Source organism: Gopherus evgoodei, unplaced genomic scaffold, assembly GCF_007399415.2.
Source record: "Gopherus evgoodei ecotype Sinaloan lineage unplaced genomic scaffold, rGopEvg1_v1.p scaffold_42_arrow_ctg1, whole genome shotgun sequence".
NCBI classification, from domain to species: Eukaryota; Metazoa; Chordata; order Testudines; family Testudinidae; genus Gopherus; species Gopherus evgoodei.
The window spans coordinates 1627428-1637186 of record NW_022060063.1 but is presented as its reverse complement, the minus strand read 5'-3'; the positions used below and the strand labels follow the sequence as shown (position 1 = coordinate 1637186).

General features: G+C 54.2%; 1 non-coding gene across 1 annotated transcript; it reads left to right on the top strand.

Annotated features, from left to right (window-relative positions):
- The first annotated feature begins 8843 nt into the window (after positions 1-8843).
- LOC115642595 lies at positions 8844-9027 on the top strand. The gene has a single exon (XR_003998212.1). It is a non-coding gene; the product is annotated as a U2 spliceosomal RNA (small nuclear RNA).
- Positions 9028-9759: the final 732 nt, after the last annotated feature.

The following is a 9759-nucleotide window of genomic DNA, read 5'->3' as shown; positions in this document are numbered from 1 at the left end:
ACACCGATAGAGAGATCTGCACGGCTGTTTGCCCGCCAGGTATTAACACATACTCTGAGTTAATTAATAAGTACAAAGAGATGTTATGAAATACAGAAAGTAGGATTTAAGTGGTTCCAAGTAGTAACAGACAGAACAAAGTGAATTACCGAGTGAAATAAAATAGAACACGCAAGTTTATGTCTAAGAAACTGAATACAAAGAAAACCTCACCAGTTCCAGTGAGCTTCCTTTTACAAACTAGTCTCCTGCTAGTCTGGGTCCAGCAATCACCCACACCCCCTGTTGTTACTGTCTTTTGTTCCCGTTCCTTTCAGGTATCATTGGGGGGGAGAGGCTGTCTCTTGAGCCAGATGAAGACAAGATGGAAGGGGCTCCCAGGGGTTTAAATAGACTTTCTTTTGTGAGTGGAGACTCCCTCCTCACTCCTATGCAAAGTCCAGCTCCAAGATGGAGTTCTGGAGTCACATGAGCAAGCTACATGTCCATGCATGACTCCGTTTTTACCAGCCAAGCCACACTCCTGGAAGGCTCAGGTGTGGATTGGCATCTTCAAGTTCATTGTTGGCTTGAGTGCTTTTTGACTGGGCACTTAATTTGCACTTTAATTTGCAGGGGCCCCCACGAGAATACAGTATTTTATAGTATTGCAACTTTTTTTTATGGAAGGGCCCCCTGAAATTGCTTTGCCCCAGGCCCCCTGAATCCTCTGGGCAGCCCTGTATTCACCTCCCTCCTAAACTAAACACCCTTGCTCCTTTCAATCTCTCTTGCCAGGGCATGCTGTCCTGACCCCTCGCCCTGTCCAACACCTGGACCGGGTCCTGCTGGGGTAGGGGAAGCAGAAACAATGCCAGGCCGGGCCCCTATGTCATCCCCTACCATTAGGCCCTGTTCCAGATCCAGTCTCTTGCTTTTTGCTCATTGTCATTACTGTTTATTAGGTGTATTACGGTAGGGCTGAGATTTCCCTGTCCCTCCCTCCACCCATTGTGCAGAGCCCACTGCCCTCCCAGGGCACTGACTTGAGCTGGGCACTGAGCCAGGCACAGTATGGAGCAGTGCCCAGCTGGTTCTGCAGTAGGCATCCCACAGGCACCGATTCCCAGGGCCCCCTGGCTGGCAATGAGATGTCCTCCTGAAGCAGGAAGACGGGGGAGGTTTGTGCCCTAGCTAATGGTACCTGTAGATCTAGGGGAGGCAGTGCTGGCCAGTGGGCGGCCACTGCACTGGAATGCTGGACACCTGGGTTCTTCTTTGAGTGCTTGTCCATGTCCATTCCATTGCAGGTGTGTGTGCTCGCCACACGAACTCGTGCCAGAAGTTTCCCCCTCGGCAGTATCTGTAGGGGATACAGTTTTCCCCTCTGGCACCCCCTGGAGTGACACCCGCATGGCGTGGTATAAGGGGCGCTGCCGGCTCCCAGCACTATCAGTTCCTTCTTACCACCAGCGATGGTGTTGGAATGGCTCCTTGCCTCGGCAAGCTTATACCTCTCAGCTGCTCGCTGTCAACTCTTTTACTGTGTACAGTTGTTAGAAGTTGTTAATTTAGTTCATTAGTGTAGTTTAGTGTTAGTTTGTAGTTAGGGTGACCAGATGAGATGAAGAAAATATCGGGACACATTGGGGGGTGAGGGGAGGGTCTGACGGCACAGGGTGGTTATCCGGCATCCCAACCTAGCTTTGGTCAGGACTCAACTTTTCCCAATATTTTGCTCTGCTAGCAGCACTCGGCTGCTCCGCCCCTTCATCTCATCTGGTCACCCTAGGTCATGGCCCAGTCCCCGGGCTCCAAACCTTCAACCATTGCAGAAAGCCTAGGCCAGTCAGCAACCCCCACAGGCGCTGTCTCAAGTGCTTGGGGGAAACCCCCGTCAGCGACAAGTGTTACATTTGTGAAAGTTTTAAACCTTGGATCTAAAAGAAGCGGGACATTCATCTCCGGGCGCCCCTTATGGAGTCAGCACTTGCACTGGCACCAGAGCCGTACAGATCAGACTCCGCTCCTAGCACCATGGCCTCGGGGCGGAGCACGCCGTCAGTGCCATCTGCGGCCCGGTGTCGATCCCCGTCCCTGTACCAGCTACAAGGCAAAGAAAGACCAGGAGAGGACGTTCTCTTGCATCCTGTAAAGGGAAGGAGAGGGCTGGAGGAGAGCAAAGACCCATGAGGGGCGGCTTTTCACCTCCAGACAGAGGTCGGGCCCCAGCTCCTACTGAGCAGGCTAACCCACTCCAGGACACGCTCGCCACCCTGGAAAGCGGCACGGGCATTCGGCATCTGGCGGTGCCGACTGCACCGGAGGCCCTGCAGGCCGCAAAGGACATCTTGTCCCTACTGGTGCTGCCCACACCCGTTACGGCGGTGCCCCGGTCTAGGCGTAAACCTGCCTTGGGACCCTTCCAATGGTCCCTATCTGTGCAGCACTGCTCCTCACTGCAAGGAGTGCCCTGCCAGTGCTCACCACACCTTGGACATGGGTCAGCTTGAAGCGGCGATCGCCAGAGGAACAGTGCAGACCCGCAGAGGTGAAGCACCCATCCCCGCAGCCTCGCTGCCCAGAGCACCCTACCCGCTCTCCCAGTGTATGGCACTGCTTTGGCAGTTCGAGCCACTGCTCCAGAGAGCCCGTTACCGGTCACTGGAGTGCTGGTACAGATCACTGTGGGCACGCTGATGTTCCCTGGCATGGTGGCCTGCTCACTCCCATTCCCACCCAACGGACTGGCACTGCTCGCTGAGTGTTAGGTGTAGATCACCAGCTTCATGTCGCTGGCATCGAGGCAGAAAGAGTCATCACCCTCCTGCAAATCCTCAGTGGAGCCTTGGGGCCAGTGACGTGAGCAGGGTAGACAGACGGCCTCGGCAAAGTCCTGGCCCCCAGGATGCGGCCCCTCCTCCTCAGGCTCCATTAGCAAGGAGGAGTCCCTGCCAGAGGGCCAGGTTCGCTCATCAGGGGCACCGACATTCCCAGTGGCACCTCCCGCAGCAGCATGGCCACTAGGCCACTGGCCTGCCCCCTGGCACCTCTGGAATCCCTGGGGGTTCCCACAGCCCTCACAGGAACATAAGTCGGCTTTGCGCATTGGACAAGCCGTTGGCGATGATCTCCTGCCCGCCCTTCGACATTGTAGTGACTTTAGAGAGCATCCCTCAGGGCCATCCGGCCCCAGCGATGGTGCCTGTGGAAGAGGTATTGGTGGTGGCAGACCTGCTGGTACCCGCCACCTCTTCATCCTCGCCCAATGAGGCTATTATGGTTCCCCAGAATGATGCCAAGGCTCATCAGGAGCTTTTGAAGAGAGTCGCCTCAAACCTGGGGCTAGAAGACGAGGGGTTGGCCAAGCCCTCAGAGTCCCTCTTCGACGTGCTAAGTTCGGCAGCCCCTGCCAGGTGCACGAGAGGGTGGCAAAAGTTACTGTGGCAGATGCCTTCATCTCTGCCCCTCATTTCCAAGGGGCAGAACGTAAAGGTGAGGGTTAGGGTAAGGGTAACTGCTACGGGTTACGAATACCTGTACATTCGCCCTCTCCCAAGCTCACTGACGGTGTCTGCAGTCAATGAGCACAACAGGCAGGCTCAACCAGGTGCGATGCCTAAAAATTAAGAGGCAAAGAGGCTCGAGCTCTTTGGAAGAAAAACGTATTCATCTTCCAGCCTCCATCTGCAAGTGGCCAATCACCAGGCCTTGCTGGGCTGCTATAACTTTAACATCTGGCAATTCATGGCCATGTCCTTGGACTTACTGCCAGAGGACCCCAGGAAGGAATTCCTGGCAAACCTCGAGGAGGGCAAGGCGGTGGCCCTCCAAGCGGCCTCAGATGCGGCAGATTCTACAGCTTGAACCTGACCATGGCCATCTCCATGAGACCAGCATCCTGGTTACAATCCTCAGGCCTTTCCACAGAGGTTCAGCAGTCGATCTAGAACCTCCCGTTCAATGACCTGGCACCAGAGCTGCCTGGGGGAGGCGGGGGCAAGTGGGGCAATTCGCCCCAGGTCCCACAGGGGCCCCCACGAGAATATAGTATTCTATAGTATTGCAACTTTTTTTTATGGAAGGGGCCCCCAAAATTGCTTTGCCCCAGGCCCCCTGAATCACTGCCTGGCACTGTTCTCCAAACAGATACCAAGTTGCATGGTCTAAAAGACTCGAGGGCAACCTTGTGGACCCTGGGCCTGTACACCCCGGGGCCGGCAAGGAAGCCACAAAGTCAGCCTCAGTCAGAGCCCTTCCACAAGAAGGGCAAGACCTATAAGCACCAGCAAGGCCACAAGACAACACCCTCCACTCATTCGAGCTCCACCCACATGGGCATTTTGAGGGTGTGCTCAAGGGCAACCTTCCATCTGTGTCCTGGATCCTGCTTCCCGGCTTTTCTCCAACTGCCTGTCCCCTTTCCTTCCTGCCTAGGCCTCTATAATGTCGGACCAATGGGTCCTCAGTACTGTGGCACAGGGTTATACCCTTCCATTTATTTCTGTTCCACCTGCCTCCTCACCCCGCTTCAGGGACCCCTCTCATGAGACCCTGCTCACTCAGGAGGTGCAAGGCCTTCTGCAGGTGAGAGCTGTGGAGGAAGACCCCCTAAATTTCGGGGACAAGGGGTTTTACTCCCATTATTTTTTAATCGCAAAAGGCAAGGGGGGGGGTCCAAGACCCATCCTGGACCTGCGAAAGCTCAACAAATATCTGAAGAAGCTGAAGTTTTGCATGGTCTCTCTGGCCTCCATCATCCCTTCCCTAGATCCAGGGGACTGGTGTGCCACCCTCGGTTTAAAGGATACATATACTTCCACATATCAATATTCCACGGACACAGACGTTTCCTGCACTTCACAGTGGGGCCACCCACTACCAGTTTGTGGTGCTCCCTTTCGGCCTAGCAACAGCCCCGAGGATGTGTACAAAGTGCATGTTGGTGGCGGCAGCTTACCTCAGACGTCGGGGTATCCGGATTTACCTGTACCTCGATGACTGGCTCATCAAAGGCTGTCCCAGGACCCAAGTCCAGAGTTGCCACCTATAGTGAAGGCCCACTAAATGTCCTTGGTGGCCTTCTTGGAGCATGTCCCTATCCAGGACATCTGCAGGGCCACAACGTGGTCTTCGGCACACACGTTCATGACGCCCTACGCCATCACCCAGCAAGCAAGAGATGACACTGGACTTGGCAGAACTGTGTTGCAATCGACACATCCGTGAACTCCTACCTGCCTCCGGTGGTACTGCTTGGGAGTCACCTCCAGTGGAATGGACATGAGCAAGCACTCAAAAGGACAGTTCCCTTTTTTCATAACTGGTGTTCTTCCAGATGTGTTGCTTGTGTCCATTCCATGACCCGCCCTCCTTTCCCACTGTCGGAGTTTCCAGCAAGAAGGAACTGAGGTTGGGGAGAGCTGGCAGTGCCCCTTATACTATGCCATATGCGCCAGTCCCCTATGGATACCAATGAGGGAAAAACTTCCGGCACCGGTGCATGTGGCGAGCACACACACCTACAATGGAGTGGACATGAGCTACACATCTTGAAGACCAGTTATGAAAAAAGGGAACTATCTTTTCTATTCCTGGCTCTGGCCCGTCCTGCTGGCAGACCTTGGGAAAGTCTCTTCCCCACTCAGTTACTCAGTTTCCCTTCCTGTCCTGTATCCATTTCATGCATTTAGGCTGTGAGCCTGTTGGGGCAGGGACTGGCTCCTAGTCTGTGTCTGTGCAGCACCTGGCATCCAGAGCCCCGTACTTGATTAAGGGTCTCTAGGTGTTCCTATAACACCTGTAAAAATGGCAATAATGACTGATCTACAGACAATCCCACCAGCCCCAAATGTTCCTAATCAGGAGTCTGACCCCACAAAATCACAAGCATGGCTTAGGGCTCTGTCATTGCCTCCTGGTTTCCAGCCTGTCACACTTGGTCACATTTTCCAGTTTTTCTCCCCAGGCAGGCACCAGGGCTAGATGCTGCCATGTTCTTTTAAAGAAAAGTGTCGAGTCTCATGTCTTCACATGACTCCAGGAGCTGAGGCTTTAAGAAAAGCACCAACCAAGCAGGAGACTCCCAGCGAGAACTGGTCACCCAGTAAGGATTAAACAGTAATAGGAATAGCCTCATTCCTGGGATGCCTCAGTCCTTTTTGGGGACTCTGCCTCTGGAATCCCCTGCAGCAGTGAGTCCTGCAGGTTATCCGCCTGCTGTCTCTGATGCAGACCCCAAGCTGGATGGGGGAGTGAGCCGAGGTCCTGGCCCTGCCCTGCACAGCACCTGTGTTGTTCTGTGTCCCTCTCTCAGAGCGTGTCTCCATCTTGAAGCCAAAGTGCTGGATCTTGGCAGTCTCCCTCCTGGGAGTGTCCACAGAGCATGAGGCCTCTGGGCATTGGTGCCACACCACTGATCTGACTCAATGGGTCCCAGCGAGCGTCCCCTGGTTCCGCCACCCCCACCTCTGCTGCAGGGCACTGCCTGCCACTCTGCCTCTCATCCCCCTGTCCCCTCCCACCCATCCCCAACCTCCCCAGTCACTATCCCCCCAAGCTCTCCCCAGCTCGTCGGGCTGATGCTGCAGCTGGCAGGACCCATCAGCGTGGGGTCCAAGCCATCTCTCCTTGGGAGGAGGGAGGCCAAGCAGACCCCAAGTGGGGGGAGGGAGGAGTTGGGCCCTAATGAGCCAGAATCCGGCACTCGGATGGTTCTGGAATTGACAAACATGCTTCTGCAGGCAGCCGGGCCCAGGCTCTCCACTGACCCAGAGCCACCCGCAGCCTTCTCCTTGGCACGGGCTCAGGGAGGTGCCCAACTCCACTCCCAGCTGGGGTTTGCCATTAGTATTGGCTCATTTCATTCTTTCCTGAAGCCTCTGCTCTGGCAGGGCGCAAGGGCAAAGGATCTGGCCCGTCGTTCATGCACTGCATTGCACTGGTGTTTTCCCAGCACTGTTTGACCAAACACTGCCCTGTGCCTTTCACAGTAAACTCCTTCCCACCACTGACATGCAGCCACCTCTGGGGTGGGGTGCAGCAGCTGTTCAAACGAGCACAACAACGCAGCTAGCTGGTTTGGGACAGGAAGTGAAGAAGAGCCTCGCATCCAGAGGAAACTGCAGGGGGCTTGAGGGAAGGACTCTGGCCAGGACACTGGTGGTATAGGAGGAGAGGGGGAGCCACAAGTCCTGCCAGTTGTGCGGAGGGGTCGTGCGCTCACTATACAATTCTTGGTGTTACTGCTTCAGCCAGGAATGACCCCACTTTACATATGGGCAGAGAAGTGAAGTGATTTGTCCCAAGCTAGGAACGGAGCCCAGTCCTGGTGCCCCGGCCCCCTCTGCTCTAATATGTTAAACTCCACTTCCCTACCCAGAGCTGGGGAGAGAACCCAGGAGTTCTGGCTCCCAGCCCCCCACTCTACACACTGCCTCTCCAGTCAATAGTTTGGATTTCAGATCATCCCACTTGCTGGACAGAAGGTCCCAGACTCTGAGACCAGGTGCTGTGTTGGGGCACCTGTGATTCAGCGTTTTACCCACAGGCTCCCTGGCCTGACTGGGGGAGGGGTGATAGCCTGGTCAGCATCCACTGGATTCTGGCAGCGCCAGCCCTCAGCTCCATAGACAGCCCAGCCCCTCGAGCCAGGCCAGACCTGCCAGCAACGCTGCCGATGCACCAGCCTGGGTGTGACCGTCCCCCTGGACGGGGTGCAGCTAATGGGCGCAGCTCCTCCTGGGCCACTGAGCATTGGGAACCACACGGGCGCAAGAATGGGCTATTAAAGAGGGGTATTTCCTCATCCCCCTGCCCCCACCATCCCCCGGCCCTGGGTCGTGGAGCTAGAGCTGACACAAAGGAACCCCAGTCTGTATGACACACATCGAGCAGTGCCCAGCAACGACACCACCAGACTTAATCCTGGGGTCACGGAGCTGCTATCTCCCCACTTCCCCCATCCGCAGCCGGGCTGGGCTTACAGCTGTGTAAGGCTGATGTCCCATGGGGAGTGTAGCGCTGCCTTGCTCATTAAAGCCTGGTTTGTTGTCTGGCAGGTGGTGCGGAGTGTGGTGATGGGGCGGCAGGCGAGCGCTTCCAAGATTTATTGGCTTTAATTGATTAACGTGTTTGTTTCTCCCATAGTCGCTCGGCCCCGCTGAGCACTCAGCTCTGGCACATTCACCACTTTACAAACCCATTAGATAAAAACAATTCCTGATCCGCAGCCGAGCCCAGATTAACTCCAGCTGCGCCACCAAGTACCTGAGCCTGTCACACAGCAATAGCGTCTTCTGCATAGGCGTCCCCTGGGACAGGATCATGCTAGTCCCCATTTACCGATGGGCAAACTGAGGCACACAGCATAGTGGACAGATTTCCCAAAGTGCTCAGTGTGATGGTGGCAGACCAGGTGCCAGCTCATGCCAGAGTCCTGGGGCTGAGTTGAATACTGACAAACCTCCAGCGGGAATTCTCCCATGTACTAGTGTTGTTACAACAGGTATTAGTGTGACAAGAATGTGTTTAGTGTTTAAACTTTATTGAACACTTGTGAGCTGCTGCAGCATTAATCTCACATAGCATTAATATCACACCCATCTCACTCTGGATCCCATATCGCAAGGTAATATTTGTGCATTGGCATTGTAAGTCTCTGGGTAAATTACCAGCCAGGAGAAAGACATTAATTAGTGTGAAGGACCAAGCTTCGGCAGAAGGTGTCACATCCTTCCCAAAAGGCAAGACCATCACTACCAGATGGATTATTGTGGGACTGGAATTTCCCTATGGAGCCTCAACAAGAGGACAAAAGATGTGTCCTGTCTCCTCCCCTGTGAAGATGAGTCCTGCAAGTGGATTCCACTCCTTGGAGCTAAGATCAAAGTGCAGTGTCTGTTCTTATCAGTTTAATATCTGATATGTCCTTTATTTGAGGATTGTATGTTAAACTGATTTTTGAAACAAGGGGATGGAATAGGATCTTGCACTGTTCACCCCATGCATTGACCTGGTGTTGCACTGTCTCCAAGACCAGCAGTTCAGAGCACATGGCAGAAGGGAGATGAAAACCTCAAATAAAAGGAACTTGGCCTGTCTATGGTGCATGGCCTCTGGGGGACCAGGTGTTTCTAAGCGTAAGTGAGTGATCCCCAGCTGCTTAGCCTGAAGGGCACATAGAGCTTGCTGATTAGAGATGCTTCTGTTCCCTTCTGAAACTTAAGACTGGAGTGTGTGTGTGTGTTTACCTGCTTCACCCTTGTAAATAACTCGCTGGTTTCCTTTCCCTAGTTAATAAATCTGTATATAGTTTATTATAGGACTGGCTACAAGCGTTGTCGTGGGTGTGAGATCTGAGGTACAACTGACCTGGGATAAGTGGCTGGTCCTTTGGGACTGGAAGTAACCTGACTATTGCTGTGATCCTTGGTGTAAGGGACCATCTGTCACAAAGGGATGCTCCCCTGGGTGATGAAATAGATTGGAGTACCCGGGGGACTGGCTGTGACGCAAGGTTAAGGCTGGTAAAGTGCCTGAGGAGTTTACACTTAATGGCTGGTTGGAGAAATTTCAGTATAGCCCTCACAGCAAGTTTGGGGTTGTGCCCTGCTTCCTAACAGCCTGCCCTGAGATTTGTACCATGCTCTTGAGCTGTCTCACGCAGCATTCAACTCACCCCTCCTGCTGGGAGCAATAGAGATGCCCCTGCCCCCCGCCGAGAGCCAGGGGCGCTGAACACTTTGGAAAATATCAGCTACAGATTCTGTGGTGGAAGCA